Genomic DNA, 9,287 nt, shown 5'->3' on the forward strand with positions numbered 1-9,287 from the left:
GCTGAAACCGAGTTGATCACTGAAGGGAGGTAATGTAATGCCGAATGGGGACAAATCTTGGAATAAAAAGAAGGTTGAATTCGGTTTTAGTGCAGAATGGCCTATGTTAAGCCAAAAAGCTAACTTCAAATCTGTAAATCTGCAAGGAGGAGGAAGCATTACGTATCTCTTCCAACAACACCTAGCCCTTATAAATTGGCTGGTGGTCCAATTTCATCTATTGCAATTTTATCTCAGAGTGTGAACCAGAGGTATGCTTCCCCCACCCAAAGGACTCTGAGAAAGCCAGCCATTCCATGTGCATAGGCAGAGTTATAGATTACATGTTTAAAAAATCCATTATTAAGAGTCTTTTTTTCATCCTTCTTCATTCCAGAAGACATGTCTTAAAGTAACTTGATCCCAAAGAGGTGAAACTATAGAATTTTCCTAAGAGAGCTGAAATTATTTCAGGATATATTTTATGGCTTCTTTGGGCCAAAGTATGAAAAGAAATGTCTTTTAGGTGGAGAAGGAGCAATCAAGAAGGTAACCCCCCAACTTTTAAACTGTGATCTGGAAATGTTCACAATACTGTCATTAGCACCTTTCATCTTCAAGGTAGCTAACAAACAGCTAATTAATCTTCTGATGAGTTTCTTTTAAGACACTGAGCTGCAAATTGTGGCCCAGCAGACCACCTCTGTAATGATAAGTCACTTTATAATTAAGATTATTATAAAGATGGTTGTTGGCTGTTCTAGATTTAACATCACAAATGCTAATTTGATCAGATAAGTGTTTCAGTAGTAGTAATCCATGAAATAATAGATTTCCTCTCTTGAGAATATAAATACAGACACTCTGGCAGTTTTCAGTGAAAGAGCATATCTCTCATCCAAAACATACATAGGATCTCTAAGTGAGGCAGGGCTGATAAAATGATAATAATGGAATGTTTTGCTGTTAAGTTACCTCCATGCCTGAGAGGAAACGAATGGTGACTCTCAGTTTACTTCCCAAAAATAGAAAAGATGCCTTGTCATGATCAGTGTAGGCCTCTGGAGATCTGTGCAAGACTGGGAGAGACCTGTGAACAGTAGAAAGCAGACAGCCTACAATCCCCATAATGCTTGGAGAGGGTTATAGCCAATCAGAGTACAGAGATTCTGTGAGGAGAGTCTGTCTTCAGCTGTTAACTGTGGAAAATGGTGTTCTTTCTCTGAGAGCTAAACTGAAGGGGACTGTGTTCTTTCGTCTCTCTCTGCGGCCTGGTCTCACTGAGGGGACAGGCTGGTGCGGGGAAGAGAAAGATCCCTCAGTTCTTTCGGATCTCTCTCTGCGGCCTGGTTACTGCGGGGACAGGCTGGTCTGGGGGAGAGAAAGATCCCTCACTGCTGTCGTCTCTCTGCGGCCTGGTCTCACTGATGGGACAGGCTGGACTGGGGGAGAGAAAGAGTCCTCACTGGGACAGAGTGAGAGTAGGTAGCGTAGCCTGGTATAAAAGGCAGGCTGTGGGCCTGGAAGTAGTAACAGTTAAGAAGTAATCGGTAGCTGCATTAACTTTGTGTTTCTTTTGGCCTTTCAAACCTGGCCCTGTAATCATACGAGGCGTTTTGGGCCGGGAGCGGGACGGAACGGGGGCGGAGCAAATGGGCGCGATCCCACGGCAACATCTGGGAATCGTTGCCTGCCCGTCCCCGATCCATCCCTCCCACCAAAAACCCACACTAAAAAAGAACCACCTACCTAGGTGGTTCTTTCGAGTAGAGCGCCTCACGGGCCGTGGGATCGGCCGGCGCGTCCTTGCGCCGGTGCATCCCGACCCCCGGGCGTACTGCGCATGCTTGGGCATGCGCTGTTGTTGTTAAAAAAAAAAAAAAAAAAAAAACTTTGGTGCGGCTTTTAAAAGCCGCATTTTCCCCTGTGTTTTCCCTGCCGTGTGGCAGGGGGCCCTGTTATGTATGTTAAAGCACCTTGTCTTGTCTTGTCTTTCCCCTGCCCAGTACTGTAATAATAAACCCTTTTTGTTTCACTGTTTGTCTGCCGGGTCATCACGGTTACGTTTTTTTATTATTATTATTTACTTTAGATTTATATACTGCTCTTGACCCCGAAGGGTCTCTGAGCGGTTTACATATACATTTTAATTCCTACCTAGGGTCACAATTTGTATGGGGGGAGGGACTGCCTACCAGCACCCAGGCAGCGCGTTCTGTTAGTATATTCGGGCGGGCTTCAGATGTTACTCCCGGCGCCCTAGGATGGGTCGACGACTTTGTTCTAGGGCTGATAACAGTGAGCGTTTGCCCAGAAAAGGAAATATGAGAAGAGCAACACATTATGAAGTAAAAACTGTGGTCCAGCTTCCTTTTAACCCTGATGCAGGGATGCTAGGGAGAGCTGGAAGTGAGCCGGCAAGGTTTTTAGCAGCTGTGGCTCATGAGGTGATTCACTGGAGGTCAAAAGGAAGCCACCACTGAGTGGTGATCTGGTGGGAGATCCAACACGTGTCATGAGATGGTGATGAAGGTATGAAGGCTGCTATTTTAGTGCTATACAGTTGCATGATTATCAGTACCTGGTATGGGCTGTTAATAGCCCACACACTGCTACTGCTAGCTACCAAGCAGCTGTTTATGTTGTCAAGCCTCATTCCTTCAGTGCTGCTGTACCTCACAGTGCCCTTCAATAAGTGGGTCAGGTTCCCTTTCCCCTTGAGTGTCTTCGGCATCTGCCTTTTCACCTCCAGTGAACCACCTCTGATGATGAATCCTGAGGCCAACAATCCATGATCCAGTAGTCCAGTAGCCTGTATCACGCAATGGCCTTGCCCTTAGACGGTCTGCAAGCATAGCACAGATGCCAAAGCTTCCCAGTAGTGTTGCCCTGTGTAATGCAATGGTATTTTGCCTCTGAACATGAAGGCAGAATTTAGTAATCATGATAAATGAATATCAATGGACTTAATAGCCATGTCTTTATTCTGTGGTAATGAATTCCAAAAGTTAATGGATCATTATTTGAAGGAGTGGAAAGAGGAGCTGCAGGGGCGAACTGGAATTTAGGGGTAGGATGAAGCATTCTCTTTCCCATCCATTGATTATTCCCTAGAAATACTTTCCCTTTTGCCACTAACCGGGGAGGGGTTGTGGCTCAGTGGAAGAGACTCTGTTTTCCATGCAGAGAGTCCCAGGTTCAATTCCTGGCATCTTCAGTTAAAAGGATTTGGGCAGTAGGTGATGTGAAAGACCTCCACCTGAGATGCTGGAGAGCCACTGCCAGTCTGAGTAAACAACACTGACTTTGAAGGACCAAAGGTCTGATTGAGTATAAGGCAGCTTCATGTGTGTTCAACTGGAGAACAACAGATATTTATTGGGGGGGGGGGGGACAAATAAACTTGTAGTTTCATGCTGGAGTTCCAAAACGACAGCCTTCCCCCATCCCACTTTTTGACCAACATTTCTCTAAGTCCACTGACTTAGAAATCAGTTCTATTGAAATTAATGGGTCTTGTCTCCAGGTACATTTTTCTTAGGCTTGGAGGAAATGTGGAAGAGTTGGATTCTTTTTACTATGACATAAAGAAAGGACAAGTTTAAATCTAAAACCTCCTTTTCATAATATAATACTTCCATCAGGATTCTTAACACAAAAGCCACAGTGCATTTGCTTAGTCCCAGTTCCCCAGGTAGTTCCTAGCTTCCGTTATTTAAGTAATTTCTTGTTACTTAAAGGGCAGATGGTACTTTAAAAAGATTAACAATTGCTCCAAAATTTAAAGACAGAGACAATAAACACATTCATTCCAAGCAAGTTCTTCACTCTCTCTCTTTTTAAAGCTAACTTTCTCCTTTCTCTCCAGGGACAGGCAGAATGAGGTGAAGCTCATCATTATTCATCTTTTTCAAGGGCAAAGCCATGATCGACAGGGCTTAATGTGTATCTTGGTAGAATTGGATTTGATCCTCAGGGCTGGGCCAGAGGGCTGCTTTGTTAGATTTGTTAGATTTACACTCACACACACACACTCCCCCCCCCCCCAAACAAAATTGCCTCTTGGAGGCCTGCATCAACCTCTAGCATCCTGAGACGATCTCCTGTTCTTGATTTCAGTCACATCTAAATCTGTTTAAATTGTCGACATGATGATTTGTGAAGAGACGGGGATTAAGCAGGAGGGAGATTAACACAGTTGTCTGTCTTCTTCGAAATAATATACCTGCTGACAGTAAGGGCATTCTTCAATTTACATAACTTAGTTCACAAACCAGGCTCTGCAGTTGTTATTGGGTTTCTTTTAGTGATCAGCGGCTCAGCATCTTCTCGTCTCCTCCATTTCTGTCAGAGTCAAGTGATATGGTTCTTTTCTCTAGGTCTTATTTTTCACTCCGATTTTTTCAGGTACCCATCTTGTGTGACCTAAGAGGTGTTATAATTACTCCTGATTATAAAATGACTTGTCTTATCTTAGTAGAGAAAAAACACACCCTGATATTTTTGAATTTGTTGATTGGTGTAATTATGTGGGGTTAATTTTATTTATTTAGAAAATTTATATCCTGCCTCTCCAGAGACCTGCTTGAAGCAACTCACTTGGTAAAAAATACAACAAACTCATAAATAATTTATCAATATTAAAACAAGCCATAAAAGTGTTGGAGTGAGTGACTCAGCATGCCTGGACACAGGGATGTGTGTGTGCTACATCACTCTAAACATGTGCAGATGTTATCTCCTTGAACAGGACACCTCTCTTTGTCTTAACCTGGGAGCTGCCCTCTCACCCCTCCTCCCACTTTGTCCTCTCTCTCTTTGCACATGGCCTTCCATGCAGACATATGTCTCTGCAGTAGGGTTGCCAAGTGTTATCTGTATTCGGAGCGGGGGACTCCCGGCTTGCTACGGGAGTGCGTGCGCATGCGCTTTGTGCGCGCGTGCTGCACGCACATCACTCGGAAGTGACGTGACGCCGCCAGGCACGCTGGGGGGAGGGCCACGACCATCCAAGGGAAAACCATAGAGTTTTCCCTCGGATGACTGTGGCCCTGCCCCCAGCGTGCCCAGCATTGTCACGTCACTTCCGCATGACGTGCACGCCAGGGTGGGGTTCCCCCCGGGGCCCGATCTGCCGGCGGCGGGGAACGGGCCTCTGGGGCGGGGGTTTCCCTGCCCCCCGGGGGGCCTTGGCAAGCCTACTCTGTAGGTCTCTCCTGTAGATACAATGCCCTCATACTCCCACACACATAATGCAGGACAAGCTGGCAATTTGTGATAGGGAAAGTACTCTTTAGATTAGGCTTCTTTCTCTTCCTTTGACTGCAACCTGAATGTGAACTGGATCTACCTGAATAAATGTATTTTTTTTTCTGCAGTATACTTCTTGGGAGAGTTATTTACTGCACTGAGTATCACACTTCTATGACTGGGCAAAACTCTGCTATATTAACCCAATATCCCAATAAAAAGCACAACTCATAAAGTGGTCCTCAGGTCAGAAGTTTCTTTTTCTGTTTTGAAATCCTTTGTATGGGCTGACTGCTTTGTTACTCTGTTTTATTAAAAATTATGTTTTATTGCTGCTTTTATTGACTATTTATTGCTTCTCTTTGACTCTTTTTTTCTTCACAGGAATTTTACTTTTTGTTTTATTGATGCTTTTAAATTTTGTAATTAGATTATGCTTTCTGCTGTTTTATGACTATAATTTAAATGATTTACAAGTTATATAATTTATATTATGCCAGAGTATCATACTAGGTTCTTGGAGACCTGACTTCAAATCTCCACTGTGTCATAAAGCTGATGGGCTAGCACCCCAAATAAAAAGCCTGCTGTTTATAATTAATGTGGGTACCATCAAAACACAGTGCCTTTTGCACTTCTGAACATAGTTGAATGGGGAGGGAAAGACTATGAGGACAAGGGACACAATTGTTAAAAATGTGTAATGTAATTTTGTTTTAATCGCTGTTTCCTGTGCTTTTATATATGTATTTTAGTTCTGGTTTTAATTGTTTCTATGATATGCTTTTATAATGCTTGTTTTAACAGTCAGATATCTTGCTGGCCCTGATGAGGGCAGAAAGATGGGGAATAAATAATGAATAATCAGTAGGATTACCTGATTGCCCACTGTGGCAATCTTCTGTCCCTGGCTCCAGCCATTCCAGCAGCAGCAAAAATGGGGGTGGAAAGCAATGTCATAACATTCTAGGAATTCCTCAGATCTCTAAGTTTTTACCATAGAGATCAGGGAATTCCTAGAGCATCACAGTATTATTTCTGGGTGCAATTGGAAGGGACAATGTAACATTGTGTGATGTTGCACTCCCCCCATTTTTATACCTACTGGAGTGAAGAATCTGAAGAACACTATTCTTCAGCTTTAACTGCAGTCTGATAATAGGACTCCAGCTTCTTGTTGCCACCTCTTTATAGGTCCTGCTGATGCCCTTTCAGCTCTCAAAGACCTGTTCCTGGCAGCAGATTTCTCTCATGTGCTTCCTTCTCTCTCCTGTTTGCTCACCCCTCAGGAAAAAGGCAACCATTTCTTAAGTCAAATTCAGAGGCTTTTGAGGGGATGTAGTCCCAAATAACAGAATAACCATTACAAACATAAGAACTCTGATGGATCAGACCAGTGGCTGATCATCCTGTTTCACACAGTGACCTATCAGTTGCCTCAGGAGGCCAACACATAGAGCATAGAGGCCAAGGCCTTGACGTTGCCTCCAAGCAGTGCTATCAACAGCTTAGTGCCTCTGGATGTGAAAGTTCCCTTTAGTCATCATGGCTAGTAGCTATTGCTGGATCTATCCTCCACAAATCTGCTTAATCCCCTTTTCAAGCCATCTGTGCTCAAAGCTAATGACTACTGAGGAATCGCACAACTTTAAGGTTGATGAAGAAATTGAAATTGTTAAAGATTTTCTATTCCTTGGCTGAATCTTCAATCAAAAGGAAGACTGCAACCAAGAAATCAGAAGGTGATTGCAACTGGGAAGGGCAGCAATGAAGGAACTAGAGAAGATCCTTAAATGTAAGGATAAGTTGCTGGTGACCAACGTCAAAATAATTCATGCTATTAGGGTTGCCATCCCACCCAATGGGGGTAGGGTTCCCCCTGATTTTGGGAGTCCCGCCTCTGAAGAGCCCCACTACGCCTGATATGCCCAGTGCGATGACATCACCAGAGGTGACATCATCATGCCAGGCACATCACATGGGGGATGCTCTAGCATTTGGCTAAAACTCTATGGTAATCATAGAGTTTTTGGCCAAATGCTAAAGTGTCCCCTGCACAACGTACCTGGCATGATGACATCACTTCTGGGTGATGTCATCGCAGAGTGTGCACTCTGCACATGTGCCAGAAGATCCAGGGGAATGGGCTGGAGCCCCCCACTAGAAGAAGGTAAGGACTTGGCAACCCGACATGCTATGGTATTCCCCATTACTATATATGAGTTTGAAAGTTGGACAATGAAGAAAGCTGACAGGAAAAAAAACTATTCATTTTAAATGTGGTATTGGAGGAGAGTCTTGTGGATACTGTGGACCACCAGAAAACAAATAAATGGGTTGTAGAAGATAAAATGAGTAAACTGAGGCCATCATACTTCGGTCAGATGATGAGAAGACCCGAGTTACTAGAAATACACGTACACACATATACCTTTTCATGGCCATTAACTGGCATTGTCAATCAACACTGTATGCTGACTGGCAATCAGGGTATGGTTTCAAGCTAGGGTTGCCAGACAGAGTCTGGCAAGTGGCAGGAGTCTGGAGGGTGCAGAGACATGGGGCTACCATCTGTGTAATGGTGCCTTCTGAGGAAAACAACAAACTGATGTTATGCATTTCTAGGAATCCTAGAGAGCCTTCCTAGGGAGGCATGATATCACTTTAGGGTTTTCCTCAGAAGTGACATAACACCATTATGCCGAGAGCAATTTTTTAATTTAATTTTTCTCCCCCAGGACTCTAGAGGAGTGGCAGGTAACAGGAGCAGGAGCCAGGATGCCCCCTGCTCCTGTTACCTGCCACTCCTCTAGAGTCCTGGGGGAGAAAAACTAAATTAAAAAATTGCTGGTAACTGGCGGCAGTCCTATTTCAAGCAGAGGTCTAACATCACCAACCACCTGATCTTTTTAAGTGGAGTTGTTGGGGATTGTGCCTGAGATCTTCAGCATGCAAATCAGATACTCTATCACTGAGCCACAGCTCCTCAAACTAGATGGACCGAGAGTATAAGTCTATTTTATATATTCAACATAGAATTTCCCCCCAAAGGGCTGATCTGTTTATTTCAGTGAAGGAAACTGATTCGTGTGTGCCTTCCTTACACATGTATATATCCTCTGAAATGAATGGGACACACCACTTACACCAGAACTCTGCTTTCACATCTCAGCAATCTCAGGGCAGTATTTTACATTTCTTTAGGAATTTATCAGAATATCCTGCTGAGTCTTCTCTGCCCCTCTAACACATCCCCCCATGACATGTTTGCATACACTAACTCAGCAAAGCCGAGTCATTTAATCCATGCAGTAAGTCATATTAATAATCAGGAAAGTAAGGCTATTTCCACTTACAACCAACATATCTATGTAAGAAGAAATTTAGATGGATGTTGCACATATTTGGATTAAAAGGCTAAGCCATTTGGGTAAGTTTGTTTCTGTTGCAAAGGGTTAACTTGGCTAATCTATTTTTATATATTCACATCATTTCTAGCTTCTGGGCACATCAGTTGAGTGATTTTATATTTTTTTATTTTTGCTCATCAGGAAGCCTTGTACAAAAACCGGATCGTGTACCAGTAGGATTTATATTGCTGCAAACGGAGAGATGATTACAGATACCAAGATGTCTGGTTGTGTTCCCCCCCCCTCCTTTTTCTTCTGCTGATTTGATTAGGCAGAGCAGGGTTATGGAAAGCTAGCTCTGAATATTTACAAAAGTCAGTGTCCACTGGAAGCGATCGTACTGGAAATTTCTCTGCTGGCTGTAGCAATGAACAGACCAGGCACAGCTCTTCCTCCTGCATTTATGACAAAATCCTTTAATCAACCATTCAAACATGTGCTTGGAAATGGGCTTTCCATATTAACTAGGGAAATGTCACTTCAAGGCTATAGGGGCTGGCACTAATAAGGTTAATGAATTGTTGGCCTCAAAAGCAACAGATGGGCCTAGCGGAGCGAGATCCTTAATGGCCTTTATAATGCCTAAGGTCAATGGCAGTTTATCTTCATTTTTGCCTCATTTAAAATATTCCAAAGGAATAATAAAGT

Source organism: Gekko japonicus, unplaced genomic scaffold (assembly GCF_001447785.1).
Source record: "Gekko japonicus isolate JY-2015 unplaced genomic scaffold, Gekko_japonicus_V1.1 scaffold1704, whole genome shotgun sequence".
In the NCBI taxonomy this organism is placed as follows: Eukaryota; Metazoa; Chordata; class Lepidosauria; order Squamata; family Gekkonidae; genus Gekko; species Gekko japonicus.